Raw genomic sequence first — 19285 nt, 5'->3', positions numbered from 1 at the left:
TTGTTTTGAGATATCTCAAAGGGCTGGGATGCTGATACTGCAGCACCAGTACATGCTGGAATGCACACTGCATTCCCTGGGAAAGTGAAATGTGAATATAACTGACATAGAGGCAACTCAGTTGAACCAGTACAGCATAGGAATAGCCCCGAGTTTATGCAGATTCTGGAAATTCAGAGTAATACTCTCAGAATGCTGGAGAAACTTAGCAGGTTAGGCATCATCTAAGGAGTGGAAACAAACAGTCAACGTTTCAGGCCAAGACCCTTTGTTCTGGCTTTTTACCCCTTCCTTTGTAGTCCTGAAGAAGAATCTCAGTCCAAAACATGAACTGTTTATTCCCCTCTATTGATGATGCCTCGCCTGCTGAGTTCCTCCAGCATTTTGTGTGTCTGGTATTTTGCCCTTTGGCCCACAATGAGAGAAAAATATGATAAAATATATCAACCATCCTGCCTTTATGTAGGATGCCTGTGCAAGACTAAGGCAGCCTAGATTTTTCACATAAATTTTATTTTAGATGTTTTTTGTCTTATGCATTAATGTGTCAGTAGCAAAGAGCAAATTTTAGATTTACAAACATTTATTTTACAAAAATAACAGTGAAAGATGGTGGAGGTTCTCGGCCAGTTTGGGGCTGCATTTCTGCAAATCTGATCAGAATTAATGGAATCCTCAATGCTGAGAAGTACGAGCAGATTCTCACCTATCATGCAATACATTAGGGAGGCATCTGGATGGTTCTAACTTCATTCTGCAGCAGAACAGTGACTCCAAACACACGGCCAAGGTCATAAAGAATTACCTTCAGCAAAAAGAAGAACAAGGAGTTCAGCACATGCCTCACCAGAGTCCTGACCTCAACATCATCGAGGCTGTCAGGCATCACCTGGAGATTCAGAAGCAATTGAGATGCCAAAGTCTGCAGAAGAACTGTGGCAAGTTCTCCAAAATGGTTGGAGCAGCCTATCAGCTGATTTTCTTATAAAACTGCACAGCTGTACACCTAAGAGAATTGATGCAGTTTTAAAGGTGAGGCGGTGGGCCCATTATCGAGAGCATGGAAGGACATGAAAGTCAAATCAAAGCTGTGGAGTCCAGATGCCAGAAGCAACTGAACATGCTGTGCGGACAGAGATTTGCAGGCCAAATCGAAGCGGCAAAGTCCAGCATATGCAAGCAGCAGAACCTGTTGTTTGCATGGAGGGTTAAGAGCCAACCCAGATTGAAAAAGAGTGTCAAGGGCCGAGGCAAGGTACAGGCCAGTTCAGATGACTGCTCGAAGAAGCAGAACCTGATGTTTGGGTGGAGGCAGGCCAGACTGAAAAGGTCAAAGTTTCAGAAAGGGCAGGTGTTGGGGCCTGAGGTGAGATACAGACCAATTAAGATCATTGCTCCACAACATTTACTCAGCTCTGCACTGAACTATGGGACTCTCTTGTGGACTTCAGTTCAGAAACACTATTTGCTTGCAGTTACTGTTTGCATGATATTTTAAATTTTCTGCACATTGGGTGTTAGACTATATTTTTTTCATATATATGGGGCTTGTTTTGGGGTCTTTGTTTCGTGGCTTCCTGAATCCTGGAGATCCTAAATTGACGAATCTCAAGGTTGTATAATATATACGTTCTTTGATAATAAAATGTACTTCGAACTTTAAAGGCAAAGGGTTGTCAATCTAAATATTTATTTTACTGTTTACTATTCTTCTGGCACGTGGCCAAGTGGTTAAGGCATCAGTCTAGTGATCTGAAGGTCGCTAATTCGAGCCTCAGCTGAGGCAGCATGTTGTGTCCTTGAGCAAGGCACTTAATCACACACTGCTCTGCGACGACACCGGTACCAAGCTGTATGGGTCCTAATGCCCTTCTCTTGGACAACATCGGTGGCATGGAGAGGGGAGACTTGCAGCATGGGCAACTGCTGGTCTTCATTACAACCTTGCCCAGGTCTGCACCCTGGAAACCTTCCAAGGCGCAAATCCGTAGTCTCAGGAGACTAACGAATGCCTATAAAAACTATTCTTCTGAGTAATTTCTTGATACTTAGAAACTTTTCATTACTTTTGAAGGTGATTTTGCTTTCCAGATTTTTTTCATGCACTTTTGCACAGAACTGTAATAGTCAATAAACTCACAGACTTGGAGCATGTACCAGAATTCAAACCAAACAGATAACCACACCTAGTATATCTTTGCATAGACAATTGCTTCAAGAGAAGAATGACCTACTTCCAATTTCAAGTTCCAGTTTATTGTCATCTGACTATACAGTACATACATTCAGCCAAATGGACCAACAGTCCTCTGGACCATGCGTACCCATATTACATGTATCACACGCTGCACAAAAAGTAAAATATTACCACAAATAAGTTAATAAAATATAATTCAAAATGCATGTAGTACACAGCGCAGGTAAACAGTAAACAGCTTGTTGTCCTAGTGACGAGACCTCGGTGGCGGCAGGGTATTCATTAGTTTCTCAGCCTGAAGGAATTTAGTTCTGAGCTGTAGGAAACTGGGCTGGAATTCTTTTGATGAGGGGTGAACAGTGGACAACAGCTGCTGCACAAGTCAAGTCTTGATCCAATGGCAAGGAAGTTCAGGGTAATTTATGATTAGGCCTTGCTACAGAGACCTGCATCCAGTTCACACCAAACCACATATACCCCTAATCTTTCTGTACAATTCTTTACTGTTCCTTTGGCCTGCCACCTCTACCTCAACCCTCCCCCCAGCCCAACATTTTCTCTGCCATTCCAACTGATGACTGTTCACTTGACGAAAATAAATCCACTTTGTGCAATATGCACCCTCCAGGATTGCTCTCTAATCATTCTCTCAACCTGGAAGTCGTACCGCTCAGTGCTTTCTGGGCCTGCCCACGGGCTGTATGTCTTACTTCACAGATACTGATTCACGGTCATTCCTAATTGAAAGTAATTAGCAAATACCAGCTGGCCCTTTGAGCTTCATCTGCCATTAATCAAGATCATGTCTGATACTGTACTTTACATCCACACCATCTCCCTGTATCATCCCTTAACAAGTAATGGTTATAGAACAATACACCATGCTGAACTGCTATTCTGCCTAGTCCTATTGAGCTGCACCCAGACAATAGACCTCCATTCCCCTCCTGTTTATGAACCTATCCAAACTTCTCTTAAATGGTGCAATCAAACCTGCATGCACCACTTCTGCTGGCAGTTCATTCCACACTTCCACCAACATAGTTCCTCCTCAGGTTCCCCTTAAATATTTTGCCTTTCATCCTTAACCTATGATCTGTAGTTCTAATCTCGCCCAAGGTCAGTGGAAAATGCTTGCTTGCATTTACCCTAATAATACACAAGCACTGGAAGAACGTAGCAGGTTAAGCAGCATCTACAAGAGGAATAAACAGTAAATGTTTCAGGCCAAATCCCTTCATTAACCCTGATGATACCCCACATTATTTTGTATACTGCACATCTCTCTTCGCTCTCCTAATGCATTGAGCAATACCTTGGTATGAGAATTTTTTGGCAAAAAAAAAAGTTCTTCACTTGCAGTTTTAACAGGATCAGACTTGCATGAGTTAATAGCAGAGAGGCAGACTGCTCAACCTGACTGAGCTCTCCTGCCATTTATGTTCCACCACAAGCATCCTCTCAGCATACCTCAAACCTCAAGTGTGAAAGGTCCTCCATTTGAAACATGAATCTTGTTTTTCAAAACAAGACCTACATTGCTAGCACAAACGACGGGCGCAGAGTTACTTTTTCACTGCATGAAGCACACATACATGAGCTAACTGCAGTTGAACCGTGTAACAGTACGTTCATATAGTTCGAGATTTGCTAAAGTCAGACGTGCAGATAGAGCAAAGAGGTTTTTAAATAGCGTCAGTTGTATGGGCTTGTGTTTTTTAAAAAAGCACAAATATTTTGTCACTGATGGCTAGAAACAAGTAACAAGGCAATTCAGAACTGTTCTGACTGTGGTTTCAAACATTCAGGTTTGGAGTTATCAGAAACTGCTAGGAGTGAAAATGAAATGATTTTACTATTTCAACCACTGAGGAACGATGAAGAATTTGAAGTTATCAACAATCATCTTGAATGTTATAATGAAAATAAAGATTTGGAGGATGCTGTAGTTAAAAGCATTGCATGAAGGCACTTCATTTTCTGCATGTGTGCCTGCACTGATGTTGTTCATTTACAGTCAATCAAAACAACACAGCAGATACAGTTTTATAATATTTTGTTAGTATTGGTAATGTTCTGATTTATTCTGTATTTTATTTAAATACATTGTTACTCAGCTAAACAGTAGTTTGTGTTTTTTATACCTTTTTAACTATTTCCATGAAACTTTGGCAACCACTTCATTGAGTCAAAATGTACTGGTCCCAATTTACCCCAATTAACCGGATCTGGATTTGCATAATTGGTCAGTTTAAGGTTCAGTGTAGTGGCGTTGTATAATTTCTCCTTGACTTATTGTTTTTGAAGTTGCTTTTTACGAAAGCATAATCAATCAAATGGATGTTTTTAATATTTAAAGCTGTAATGGGTAGCAATCAGTTATGTAGCCAAGTATTCTGTCAGTAATTTAAACAGCATCAGTATTTCAATGGAAATTTTCAAAGGGATGATAGTCAAGTAAGTCTAGATTAATAAATTTTGCATTGTCGCTTTTCACACAGATATGCAGTTGCTACAGGGAACAGCCTTTTATCTTTAAGTCCACAGTAAATTGTTCGCATCTGTACAACTATGACAGGCCTGTAATGAGCAGTTCTTCACCCTGGTATTAAAGAGCTTAAAGTCACCACCACAGATGTAATTAAGCCTTGCAGGGTCTGTCTGTAATTGCATTGTTAGAAATCATTGACAATTCAAGTGGACATTGATTAAAATTTGACATGATGATCACTGTTTGCCTGAAGTCTTGGTGATAATTCTCAATAGCTTGGTTTGAAGAGATTGACAGACACATCAAAACCATCAAGTATACTTCTTGTGCACATTATATCTTCTTAATGCTTCATGTTTTTATTTACCAATGTGAGCCTTGTGAAGTGTAACTTACATCAGCTGCCAAAAAAATCTTCATTCAAGTTTTAAATGTGAGATTCTGCAGATGTTGGAAATGCAGATCAACACATACATCATGTTGGTGGAACTCAGCAGGTCAGACAGCATCTATGGAAGGGAATAAGCAGTCGATGTTCCAGGAGAGACCTTTCTCCAGCATTTTATATGTGTTAATTCAAGTTTCTTGTTCGGGCATACATACCCATGGCATAATTGTCATGAAAATGAGCTTTCTGCAGCAGCTGCACAGTACAAGACAAATACAAGTTAACAGACATGAATTAATATAAATTACACAGCAATATAAACCACAGCATTGATGCAGGATGAGAGGATGGGCAAGAGTGGAGGGATGGGAAGTTGTGTTCTCCTATGAAAGATCTATACTAAATGCTCGAGGATCTGCAGGTCAGACAGCATCTATGGAAGGGAATAAACAGTCAACGATTCGTGCAGAGACCCTTCATCAGGACCGGCCCAGAATGTGGACCGTTTATTCCCTTCCTCAGATGATTCCTGACCTCCCGAATTTTTCCAGCATTTTGGGTGTGTTGTTCGGGATTTCCAGAATGTGCAGAATCTCTAATACCTATAAAAGATCCTCTTAGACTATAACATATAGGCACAGAATTAATCCATTCAGCCCATCAAGTCTGATCTGCTGTTCCATCAGGGCACATTTATTATCCTTCTCAGCCGCATTCTCCTGCCTTCTCCCTGTAACCTTTGACACCTGCAATCAAGAATCTGTCAACATTTGCTTTAAATATATTCAATAACTTGGCCTCCACAGTTGCCTGTGGCAATGAATTCCACAGATTCACCACCCTCTGGCTAAAGAAATCTTCCTCATCTCTGTTCTGAAGGGAGACACTTCTGTCTGGTGCCATGAACTGTTGTCTTGAGCATGTTTATATATTGAGAAGAGAGGCAAACTTGCTTCTCATTGCTGCTATTGGTAAGGAGATACAGGAGCCTTGGGGTCCCATGCCACCAGGTTTAGGAACATTTATTACCCCTCAACCATCAGGTTCCTAAACTAGCATGAATAACTTCACTCACCTCAACTCTGAACTGATTTGCACATCCTATGGACTCGCTCTCAAGGACTCTACAACTCAAGTTCCTAGTATTATTTATTTATTATTATATTTTTATATTTGCACAGTTTGCCTTTCATACATTGGTTGTTTGTCAGTCTTGTATGTATGTAATTTTCCATTGGTTCTATTGTATTTCTTTGTTTGACCATGAATGCCTGCAAAAAATGAATCTCAGGGTAGTAAGACACACAAAATGCTGGAGGAATTCACCAGGCCAGGCAGCAAAAGAGTACAGTCGAGCAGTAGGACCCTTCTCAGGGTAGTATATGGTGACATACATATTTTGATAAAAAATTTACTTTGAACTGCTGCTCAGGCAGCAAGGCCAGGTCATTTTCACTTTGAAGGTTTCAACAAAGCTTAACAAGTGTTGTATATGAAAGCCAGAGGGCAAGTTCACACTTTTCTCCAGAAAGCAATCACAGATGATTAACAGTGGTAATTTTTATGCCCTCCTAATCTGAGGATAATCAAATTAGATTAACCCACTGGTGATTTGGATGAGTTAATTTTGTATAAATGAAGTACCAAGTAGAGCCTCTTCATAAAGTCTACTGAAGTCCAGATAATCTTTCATAATGCCAGCATTTTATATTTGTATTTTGTGGATCGTTTCCATTCTTTTGTGAAATTATTTATCCAAGGTGGACTTCAAATCCTTATCCTCGAACTACCATTCAGCGTTAGGCTAAATGAATTTGGTCATAAAGACGAGAGATTCTACAGATCTGGAAATCACAGGAACGCACACAAAATGTGGAGGAATTCAGCAGGTTAGGCAGCATCTTTGGAGAGGAATCAACAGCCAATGTTTTGGGATGAATCCCTTCATCGGGGCTGGAAAGAGTCAGATGCCAGAATAAGAAATATAAAAAACCTACAGCACAATATAGGCCCTTCAGCCCACAAAGCTGTACCAAACATGTCCTTAGAAATTACCTAGGGTTACACATAACCCTCTTTTTCTAAGCTTCATGTACCTATCCAGGAATCTCTTGAAAGACCCTATCGTCACGCACTCACCACTCTCTGCGTAAAAAAAACTTACCCCTGACATTGCCTCTGTACCTACTTCCAAGCACCTTGAAACTGTGCCCTCTCGTGCTAGCCATTTCAGCCCTGGGGAAAAGCCTCTGATTATCCACGGTCATATGCCCAGCAACAATGAATATAGAAATGAGTCAGGTTTTATAAACAAATAAACATTTATTAAACTCTGCTCAAAATTAGTAAAAAGATAAACAAATGGAAACCTTAACTGGAAGTAAACTGCTATGCAGTCTTTTAGCAAACCGCTAAACTCAGTACTAGTTCTTAAAGCGTTAAATGCGAACACAGTCTTAAAGTGGTAAATTGGAACACAGTTCTTAGAATGGTAAATTTGAAAGTCCAAGAGATTTATACAGTCAATTAGGAGAGACTTTCTTGAAATAAAGAATTCCTCGAAGACATGACATTACTGCCAATCCCAGCCAGAACCTGCCTTATCCACAGGATTCACGACGACAGAAATAAAACGGTTTAAAGGCACTGATCTTTTTCTCTGTAGAATAGACTAGATACTGCACAACCTTTTCTGCTTCTTTTAGCAGAGGTTATCTCATGCAGATCACTCTTACTTGACGAATTCAGTAATGGTCAATCCTCTCCAAAACCGCCGAACAACTCCTTCAGGTTCCCGTCTTCACTCTCCAATATTACTGAAAAGGTACGTCAACAAATCTGGCAGCTATTGGTGAAACTACCGGCCCAACACTTCTGTACCTTACAATAGAAAGTAAAACTCCGTTTTAAAACTATACTGCATCGTGAGATTAATACGCAGCGTAGCGTAGTATCTGACTGACGATCTAACTGAAAACTAACTGCGTCACCAGGGGTCTACACTTATATACCTGGTGAGAACAGGTCATCATGTGACCTCACATCAGCAGGCAAATTACATCATGTGACCTCTGCAAAACCATTACATCATCCTCATAAGACAATCACAAGATATCCATGAGGTATGTAACAATGATCAATGCCTTTCATCATCTTATATACCTCTATCAGTTAACCTCTCATCCTCCGTCTCCCCAAGGAGAGAAGTCCGAGTTCACTCAGCCTATTCTCATAAGGCGTGCTCCCTAATCCAGGCAACATCCTTGTAAATCTCCTCTGCACCCTTTCTATGGTTTCCACATCCTTCCTGCAGTGAGGCGACCAGAACTGAATGCAGTACTCCAAGTGGGGTGTGATCAGGGTCCAATATAGCTGCAGCATTCCCACGATTGATGCAGGCCAATGCCCCATATGCTTTCTTAAGCACAGAGTCAACCTGCACAGCAGCTTTGAATGTCCTATGGACTCGGACCCCAAGATCCCTCTGATCCTCCGCACTACCAAGAGTCTTACCATTGATACTATATTCTGTCATCATGTTTGACCTCCCAAAATGAACCACCTGACACTTATCTGGGCTGAACTCCATCTGCCACTTCTCAGCCCAGTTCTGCATCCTATCAATGTCCCACTGTAACCTCTGACAGTCCTCCACATTATCCACAACACCCCCAACCTTTGTGTCATCAGGTAATTTACTAACCCATCCCTCCACTTCCTCATCCAGGTTAGTTATAAACATCACAAAGAGTAGGGGTCCCAGAACAGATCCCTGAGGCAGACCACTGGTCACCGACTTCCATGCAGAATATGAACTGTCTATGACCACTCTTTGGCTTCTGTGGGCAAGTCAGTTCTGGATCCACAAAGCAATGTCCCCTTGGATCCCTTGCCTCCTTACTTTCTCAATAAGCCTGGCATGGGCTACCTTATCAAATGTCTTGCTGAAATACATAAGCACTGCACCTGCTGTACCTTCATCAATGTGCTTAGTCACATCCTCAAAAAATTCAATCAGGATCATAAGGCACAATCTGCCTTTGACAAAGCCATGCTGACTATTCCTAATCATATTATGCCTCTCCAAATGTTCATCAATCCTGCCTCTCAGGATCTTCTCCATCAACTTACCAACCGTTGAGGTAAGACTCACTGGTCTGTAATTTCCTGGGCTATCTCTACTCCCTTTCTTGAATAAGGGAACAACATTTGCAACCCTCCAATCCTCTGGAACCTCTCTTGTCCTCATTAATGATGCAAAGATCATTGCCAGAGGCTCAGCAATCTCCTCCCTCGCCTCCCACAGTAGCCTGGGGTACATCTTTGAATTTTTTGCTGTTGAACTCCAGCCATATTCCACCGAGATACAACACTGGGCGTCATGGGAGGTTGTTCCTGCCTGTGACCATTGAACTTTGCAGCTCATCTTGCGGAGAGTCAGACACCCTGAGCCAGTAGGCTGGTCCTGGACTTATTTCCACCTGGCATAGTTTGCATATTGTTGCTTGATTGTTTGTGGTTTTTGTATTGCTACATTTATGCTCTATTCTTGGTTGGTGCAGCTGTAACGAAACCCAATTTCCCTCGGGATCAATAAAGTATGTCTGTCTATCTATCTCATCTGGTCCTGGTGACTTATCCGACTTGATGCTTTCCAAAAGCTCCAGCACATCCTCTTTCTTAATATCTTAATGCTCAAGATTTTCAACCCATTTTAAGTCATCCCTATAATCGCCAAGATCCTTTTCCGCAGTGAATACTGAAGCAAAGTATTCATTAAGTATCTCTGCTAACTCCTCCAGTTCCATGCACTTTTTTCCACTGTCACACTTGATTGGTCCTATTCTCTCACGTCTTATCCTCTTGCTCTTCACATACTTGTAGAATGCCTTGGGGTTTTCCTTAATCCTGTCCACCAAGGCCTTCGCATGGCCCCTTCTGGCTCTCCTAATTTCATTCTTAAGCTCCATCCTGCTAGCCTTATAACCTTCTAGATCTCTTATCATTACCTAGTTTTTTGAACCTTTCGTAAGCTTTGCTTTTCTTCTTCACTAGATTTACAACAGCTTTTGTACACCACTGTTCCTATACCCTACCATCCTTTCCCTGTCTCATTGGAACGTACCTATGCAGAACTCCATGCAAATATCCCCTGAACATTTGCCACATTTCTTTCGTACATTTTCCTGAGAACATCTCTTCCCAATTTATGCTTCCAAGTTCCTGCTTGATAGCCTCATATTCCCCCTTACTCCAATTAAACACTTTCCCAACTTGTCTGTTCCTATCCCTCTCCAATGCTATGGTAAAGGAGATAGAATTGTGATCACTACCTCCAAGAAGTTGGGGCTGAGGGGAAGAAATACAAGCTAGCAGATGACAGATGAAGCCAAGTGAGGGAGAAGGTGGGTGGGTGGAAGAAGAATGGAGTGAGAAGCTGGTAGGTGATGGGTGGAAGAGATAAAGCACTGAAGAAGAAGATTTCAGATGAAGAAGTTGGCAAAAATCCCCCAAACAAGAATTGAAAGATTCTTAGCTGGCTACAAAAAGTGTTTACAAGCTGTGATACTTGCCAAAGGGGGTGTTACTAAGTACTGCCATGCAGGGTGCCCAAACTTTTGCTTCGGGCCCTTTTCCTTTTTTGTGATTTTGAAACTGTAAAAGATGGAAATAAAAAAGTTTTCTTGCTTAAAATATTAAAGAAATGTGTCATCTTTAACGTTATGCCTTTTGGAAATCAGTTCATCTTTTACTCGCTTAGCTATTCACAGTAACAGAAATTTTGACTGGGGTGCCGAAATTTTTGCATGCCACTGCAGGTTTTGGGAACATTAATGATGGGGCGAGTAAAATTCTCCCCTTTGGTTCAAGAGCCCTGATGGTTGAGGGGTAATAACTGTTCTTGAACCTGGTGATGTGAGACCTGAGGCTCCTGCACCTTCTTTCTGATGACAGCACTGTGAACAGAGTGTGATCTGGGTGGTGGCAGTCCCTGACGATGGATGCTGCTTTCCTGTGACAACCCTTCATGTCGATGTGCTCATTGGTGGGGAGGGCTTTACTGGTGATGGACTGGGCTATATCCGCTACTTTTTGTAGGATCTCATGGTAGTGTATAGTGACATATATGTACTTCGATAATTTCTTTTGACTATGGAAGCGCTTCTTCATTTACCTTGCAGTAGTTATGATTTGAGGTGTTAGTGTGAAGTTCTCTGTGAATCAAATGGAAGGAGTGATGCAAAGTATCTTTGCATCTTTTAGTTCCCTTTCTACAAGTTCTGTGTTCTTGGCTCCAGACATACACAGAGCAGGTAATGATTTGGAAGGTCTGTCCAAGTACTTTAAGAAAGAAATTCCATGGCATGTTTTGTAGACAAAGCTCTGACAGACTTGAAGAAAATATGAGGCCACATTTCTGTCTCTTTTCAGATACGGTATATACGGTGGCATGCAAAAGTTTGGGCACCCCTGGTCAAAATGTCTGTTACTGTGAATAGCTAAGTGAATAAAAGATGACCTGATTTCCAAAAGGCATAAAGTTAAAGATGACACATTTCTTTAATATTTTAAGCAAGATTGCTTTTTTATTTCCATCTTTTACAGTTTCAAAATAACAAAAAAGGAACAGAGCCTGAAGCAAAAGTTTGGGCACCCTGCATGATCAGTACTTAGTAACACCCCCTTTGGCAAGTATCACAGCTTGTAAACGCTTTCTGTAGCCAGCTGAGAGTCCTTCAATTCTTGTTTGGGGGATTTTCGCCCATTCTTCCTTGCAAAAGGCTTCTAGTTCTGTGAGATCCTTTGACCGTCGTGCATGCTCTGCTCTTTTGAGGTCTATCCACAGATTTTCGATTATGTTTAGGTCGGGGGACCGTGAGGGCCATGGCAAAACCTTCAGCTTGCACCTCTTGAGGTGTCCATTGTGGATTTTGAGATGTGTTTAGGATCATTATCCTGTTGTAGGAGCCATCCTCTTTTCATCTTCAGCTTTTTTACAGACGGTATGATGTTTGCTTCTAGAATTTGCTGGTACTTAATTGAATTCATTCTTCCCTCTACCAGTGAAATGTTCCCCGTGCTACTGGCTGCAACACAAGCCCAAAGCATGATCGATCCACCCCCATGCTTCACAGTTGGAGAGGTGTTTTTTTCATGAAATTCTGCACCCTTTTTTCTCCAAACATACCTATGCTCAAAATGTTCTATTTTAACTTCATCAGTCCACAGGACTTGTTTCCAAAATGCATCAGGCTTGTGTAGATCTTCCTTTGCAGACTTCTGACACTGAATTTTGTGGTGAGGAAAGGTTTTCTTCTGATGACTCTTCCATGAAGGTCACATTTGTGCAGGTGTCGCTACATAGTAGAACAGTGCACCACCACTCCAGAGTCTGCTAAATCTTCCTGAAGGTCTCTTGCAGTCAAATGGGGGTTTTTATCTGCCTTTCCAGCAATCCTCTTGGAAAGTTTTCTTGGTCCTCCAGACCTCAACTTGACCTCCACCATTCCTGTTAACTGCCATTTCTTAATTACATTACAAACTGGGGAAACGGTTACCTGAAAACGCTTTGCTATCTTCTTATAGCCTTCTCCTGCTTTGTGGGCATCATTTATTTTAATTTTCAGAGTGCTAGGCAGCTGCTTAGTGGAGCCCATGGCTGCTGATTGTTGAGACAAGGTTTGAGGAGTCAGGGTATTTATAAAGCTCTGAAATTTGCACCACCTGGCCTTTCCTAACAATGACTGTGAACAAGCCATAGCTCTAACAAGCTAATTAAGGTCTGAGACCTTGGTAAAAGTTATCTGAGAGCTCAAATCTCTTGGTGTGCCCAAACTTTTGCATGGTGCTCCTTTCCTTTTTTTTCACTCTAAAATTGTACGAAACAAAAATAATACAGTAATCTTGCTTAAAATGTTGAAAAGAATGTTTCATCTTTAACTTTATGACTTTTGGAAATCAGTTCACCTTCTACTCACTTAACTATTCACAGTAACAGAAATTTTGACCAGGGGTGCCCAAACTTTTGCATGCCACTGTACATACTTTGGTCATATCTTTCAACTACAATGTTGTGGAAAAAATATAATGGAGCAATATAATTTGGGCTATTACCCAAAAAAAGAGTAGAATCAGGACTGGCATGTTGTTAAATTTGATGTTTTGTGGCAGCAGTGCAATGCATAAAATATACATTACAATAAGAAATAATATACTAAAATTGAATAAGTAGTGCAAAAAAGATCAAAAGTAGTGTTCATGAGTTGGTTCATTGTCTGTTCAGAAATCTGATGGTGCTTTTCAACATTTCAATCTTTTATGTTGGTGTATTCCAAATTTTCTTTCTGGATGCTGTAGATTGATGCAGTCCATTGCATTAGGTTTTTTTTGAATGAAATTTGAAAATTAGCGACTTGATGGTTTAAAGGTAGCTATATACTGAAAGTGATTTGGACATCTTCCATAGAATAAATAAATAACTTTGTAAGATATCATATATAAGATCAGCAAAGAAAAATATTATTTTCACTCTGGGTGTACGTTGCTTGAAAGGGTGGTATAAAAAGATCAAATTCTAGCTTTCAATGATATTTGGTATTATGGAGGTAGTATGATTCTATGAGTTCACTAATTTATTGCCTAATGGAGGATTTACAACTTGCACTCTGTGTTGTTGCTGGTAGTATAATTAGTTAACCAAGTAACTAGAGACAGAACAGCTACTTTGATTTACTTGTCAATTTAAAGTGTAGAGTTTTAATTTTATCATTGGGTAATAATATCCACTTAATGGCTTGAATAATAGTATCAGTGGCTGACCATGGATTTTGCGTCCTAGCTCGCTGTGTTGTTGGTGCATCGCCATCTATGGCTGATGAAACTAATGCAAGATTGGCAGCCTGTATTGCAAAGGTCGCTTCTATAAGTGGTCTTAGCTCTGCTAGAGATGCAGCATTCCTTTCAATGGGCCCGTGTGTCCTGTGCTTTCAGGGATTTTTCTCCACCTGGGTTTGGAGTGCTTCTCCACCTGCTGCGGTCAGCTACATAAGAAAATGCAAGGTTCCTTAATTGGTGGTTATGTAAAAACAAAAAGATCTCATTTTAAATCTCACACCTTACAAATCTTATGTTGCTGAATATACCTTTGTGAGAGCTCCAGATGACTAAACAAACATGTTGTTTACTGTTGGATTCTGTGTAGTGTTAGACACTACACTAGACATTTTTCCCAAATGAAATCAGCTATGTCGATCCAGTATTGCAATTAAACTAATGAATGTTTGTATTTATACAAAAACTGTCCATGAAGAAATATGAAGTAGCTTGATTTTTCTGCGCATACACGAGGAAATCGACAGATGCTGGAATTTCAAGCAACACACACAGAAGTTGCTGGTGAACGCAGCAGGCCAGGCAGCATCTCTAGGAAGAGGTACAGTCGACATTTCGGGCCGGGACCCTTCGTCAGGACTAATTGAAGATTTTTCTGACCTATTTGGCCTGAAAAATGGTCAGATCTTTCTATAATATTGTGTTCTAAGCTTAGCAAATCTAATTTTGCATGTCTGCTACCTGGTAGAAGACTGCTAACTATCCTGGTTTGCTATATATATAAGTAGTGGATACAACCCAGTGTACGTCTGTAAGAAGCATCCATCATCAAGGGCCCCCACCTTCCAGGCCATGCTGTCTCCCTACTGCTGCCATTTAGTTGGAGACACAGGAGCTTGAGGACCTGTACGACAAGGTTCAGGACCAATTAGTACCCCTCAACCATCAGGCTCTTGAACCAGAGGGGATAAAATGAAAGATTTGAAGATAAAATTATTTTCAAAATGGAGAGAAAATACATTTTAAAAAATTGAGGTGCAAAGGGACTTTTCAAGAGGACTCAAATATATAAATCAAAGATGTAATGTTGAGACTTTATAAAGCATTGATGAGGCCTCATCTGGAATATTGGGAGTATGTTTGGGCCCCTTATCTTGGAAAGGATGTGCTGAAACGGGAGAGGGTTTAAAGGAGGTTCACGAAAATCATTCCAGTATTGAACGGCTTTTCATGTATAGAGTGTGTGATGGCTCTCATGAATAAGGGGTGACCTCATTGAAGTCTATCGAATGGTTAAAGGCCTTGATAGGGTGAATGTGGAGAAAATGTTTCCTATGGTGGGAGAGGCTAAGACCAGAGGGCACAGCCTTAAAATAGAGGGCGTCCTTTTAGAACAGGGATGAGGACTTTCTTTAGCCAGATAGTGGTGAATCTGTGGAATTCATTGTCACAGGCTGCTGTGGAGGGCAAGCCATTGGGTATACTTAAGGCAGAGGTTGATGGATACTTGATTTGTCAGGGCATGAAGGGATACAGGGAGAAAGCAGGAGATTAAATCTGAGAGGAAAATTGGATTAGCTGTAATGAAATAGCAGAGCTGAACTCAATGGGCCAAATGGCCTAATTCCTCTCCTATATCTTATAGTCTTATAACATCACTCTGCCCATCACTGAACTGTCCCCAGAACCTCTGAACTCACTTTCAAGGAATCCTCATCTCATGTTCTCAATATTTATTCATTCATTCATTCATTCATTCATTCATTTATTTATTTATTTATTTTGCTTTTTTTTTTTTCCCCCTTTTTGTATTTGCAGTTATCTTTTGCACATGGGACATTTATCCATCTTATGTGTGCTTTTTCATTGATTATTTTGTGTTTCTTTGTATTTACTGTGAATGCCTGCAAGAAAATGAATCTCAGGGTTGTTATGGTGACATATATGTACTTTGATAATAAATTTACTTTGAGCTTTGAGATTTAAAATGTATAAAGTCCTATATCTTATAGTCTTATAACATCACTCTGCCCATCACTGAACTGTCCCCAGAACCTCTGAACTCACTTTCAAGGAATCCTCATCTCATGTTCTCAATATTTATTCATTCATTCATTCATTCATTCATTCATTTATTTATTTATTTATTTATTTATTTATTTTCCCTTTTTGTATTTGCAGTTATCTTTTGCACATGGGACATTTATCCATCTTATGTGTGCTTTTTCATTGATTATTTTGTGTTTCTTTGTATTTACTGTGAATGCCTGCAAGAAAATGAATCTCAGGGTTGTTATGGTGACATATATGTACTTTGATAATAAATTTACTTTGAGCTTTGAGATTTAAAATGTATAAAGTCCCAAAGTTATCGGTTCTCACTCTATAACTTTGGAATTTTATTTTGTAGAATATGTTCTCATATGATTCCTATCCACACTGTTCTCATTTCAGTGAGTGTATTCCTGTGCCGATTCTTGTAAATTAGATTATTTCCTTCAGACCCTCAACACATTCTGTGCCTGTATTTTGTTTAAAGAGGGTAATTGAATTTTAATGGTTGAGATATGGTCTATGAACAGAATGTCTAAATATTTAACATATGTCCTGTTTACTTGGTCGATTTCATTTGAGGGAGATTTGGTTAAAGATTCAAGGTTGTTTAATGTAATTTCCTGTTCACAATTGTAAAGGAGAACAAAATTAATTGTTACTTGGGATCTGATGCTACATAAAAAAACTCAATAAAATAAAGAACACGATAATAATAAAAGATACAATAATATAAATGACAGAAGATAGCTTATATACATTGATTGCATGTCCATAAAGTGACGCTAGGCACAAGAGTGTCTGTACATAAGGTGACTCTGACAGGAAATGATAAAGTAGTGGTGGTTTGGGGTGTGGAGGGGTGGGTTAGTGGGTAGAGGTGTTGAACAGCCTTACTGCTTGGTGAAAGTAATTGTTTTTTGAGTTTTTTTGAAGTGATGTACAAATTGGAAGACAAGTTCTGCTTTCTGAAAAAGTTTTTTTGTATTATTATGCTTGCAATTGCTTTGTAGTATTATGGATTCTAATAACATCAGACTATTTGTTTCTGCTCAGTCTGTCCTGAGAATACCCTGCAAATGTCTTGTGTTTGATGTTGTAGAAATTACCTTATTTTTGACACCTCTTTGTGTAGGTATGCTTTATTTTCCTGGAATTCCATTCATAGCTTTCTTTGTGGGGGAAAAAAGTTGTTTTCCTGGGAATTAACTTGGCAGAGCTAATAGCTTGCTCCCCATTTCATACTGCCCTGGCATGCATATCACATAGACGGTTGGGACGCAACATTCGTGGTCAACCCCAACCAGTGGAGGGCCTCAAACTCAGTCGAACCACCTCCAATTTGTTCACCCCAAGAGTAAGCCATCAATTTGAAACCTAGCCATAACTTGCATTCCATTTTATCTGGATGTTGGCCAAATATTGCAGATTTGCTTCCCGTAATAATATTTGAATGTGTTCAGATCAAAGGCAGTTGAAATTGAGAACACAAAGAATTTATCTATCATTGGCAGAGAATGTATCCTTTCCTCATTCAAAAGGAAATGCAGTGCTTGTACCTTGACACAGTTATGGCTGTTCATTGATTCAAAGAATCATTCAGCCACTTTGTCAAGAAATTGGTTTTGTCCCTCCTGGATAGTGTTAACATTTCACTCGGAGCACTTAAAACACTTGCTGAATAGTTCTTTTCTTCTCATGACTACGATAGCTCTCCTGAGATGAGTGTTGCCCTTTTATTCCCAGGTTCTCATCTTTTCCACGCCATGGTTGGGTATTGTCATCAGTACTGTACTGAAGTGGAAAATTGTTTAAATATATATTGTTGATTTTTGGGAGTGTGTAATGTACTGTATGTTCTACTTGTAATTCATCCTTTCTACTGTGGTTAAATTCATAAACTTTTTTCTCTCCTTCTTTTCTTCTCGTCATCTCATCCCTTTGGTTACTTGGGGTGATTGTCCTGAAAAACCCTTGATGAACTGTAGAGACCTTTGGTATGCGCGTTATTTCATAAGAAGCCCAAAGTCACAGAAGGTCAATTTTTGAATATTTTGGGAAAGGGAAAAAATTCAAATTGTTTTGTTTCAATTTCCACTGGTAATGCCTGAACAATTATTGATGAATTGTTAAATCAGTTTATGATTGAAGGTGAATACTAATAAAGCTGATCACCTAAATAACAATGGTAATTATTCAATTCAAATTTAATTGTCATTCAACCATACATGAATACCCATGAACACAGGCAAACAAGACTGCGTTATTCCAGGGCCAAAATGCAAAGCACAGTATCATCAGTCACACAAAGCACACATTGCACATACAAGATAGCAAGCACAGGTAAGATAACAATAAAATACAGCCACACAAAAAAAGTAGTCCAGACCCTGAGTCTGTGAATGCAGCAGAAATCTGCAGTCGACCACAATACAACTTGTCTTCTGCCAAGCGAACACCGGGGGCAGCACTGACTCCAGCCTGGATGCCACACCCACCACACCACCCCTGTGGAGTGCACCAGCTCCGCCATCTCTCCTGGTGGCTTTATATCATTGATTCAATTTAAATAATTGTTCAGAAATTGAACAATTGTGTCCTGACGAAGGGTTTCGGCCCAAAACGTCGACTGTACCTCTTCCTAGAGATGCTGCCTGGCCTGCTGTGTTCACCAGCAACTTTGATGTGTGTTGTCAGAAGTTGAATAATGTTTTATGTGTCACTTACAAATTGTGGAACAAGATTCAATGCAATTGAATAAATAACTATTGATATAATACAGAAACATTTCATCTATGTGCATTCTAGTGAATGTCCATTGTTCTCATGACAACACTTATTTATATGCACGTCAAAAAAAAAGGTACTTAGATTAAAAAGCCTACTTCCTAATGGCGATTTAGTTCTCTGGTGTCAAAGTTGCTACAATTAGAAAGTCAGATCAGCCTCTTAATATTTAAAAGAACTTTTAAAAAAATTCAATCTTCTGTGACTATGAGCAGCTTTGGTTTGCGTTATTTTACTGCTTTTGTGTGTCTTTGCCTGTGGCCCTTTTGCATTTCCAATCCATTGCTTTGTAGCTACATAACATTAAAACTGCTTGCTTAGTTGTTGCTTGGGATTTCTTTTTACTTTTTCTTTTGAAATTGTTTGTTGCAAACTAGTAGCAATAGCTGATTGATAAAAGATAAAAGTCCTCCACTGAGAAGCTTTTAAGTTTGTGCAATGAAAATGTTGAAAAAATAATTTTGTATCCTGTGTGCAAGTAGTTTTATGTATTTGGCAATCCTCAAGTGGTTTGATTATAAATTTTTTAGAGAAATTA

At 39.8% G+C, this 19285-nt stretch overlaps 1 protein-coding gene across 1 annotated transcript in view; it reads left to right on the top strand.

Moving 5' to 3' along the window:
- The window catches only part of LOC140205737 (cAMP-dependent protein kinase catalytic subunit beta), a 239223-nt gene that overhangs the window by 156770 nt on the left and 63168 nt on the right, over positions 1-19285 (top strand). The window lies entirely within an intron of this gene.

This window comes from Mobula birostris, chromosome 12 (genome assembly GCF_030028105.1).
Source record: "Mobula birostris isolate sMobBir1 chromosome 12, sMobBir1.hap1, whole genome shotgun sequence".
Classification (NCBI taxonomy): Eukaryota; Metazoa; Chordata; class Chondrichthyes; order Myliobatiformes; family Myliobatidae; genus Mobula; species Mobula birostris.
This window is presented reverse-complemented; position numbering and strand designations above follow the sequence as displayed.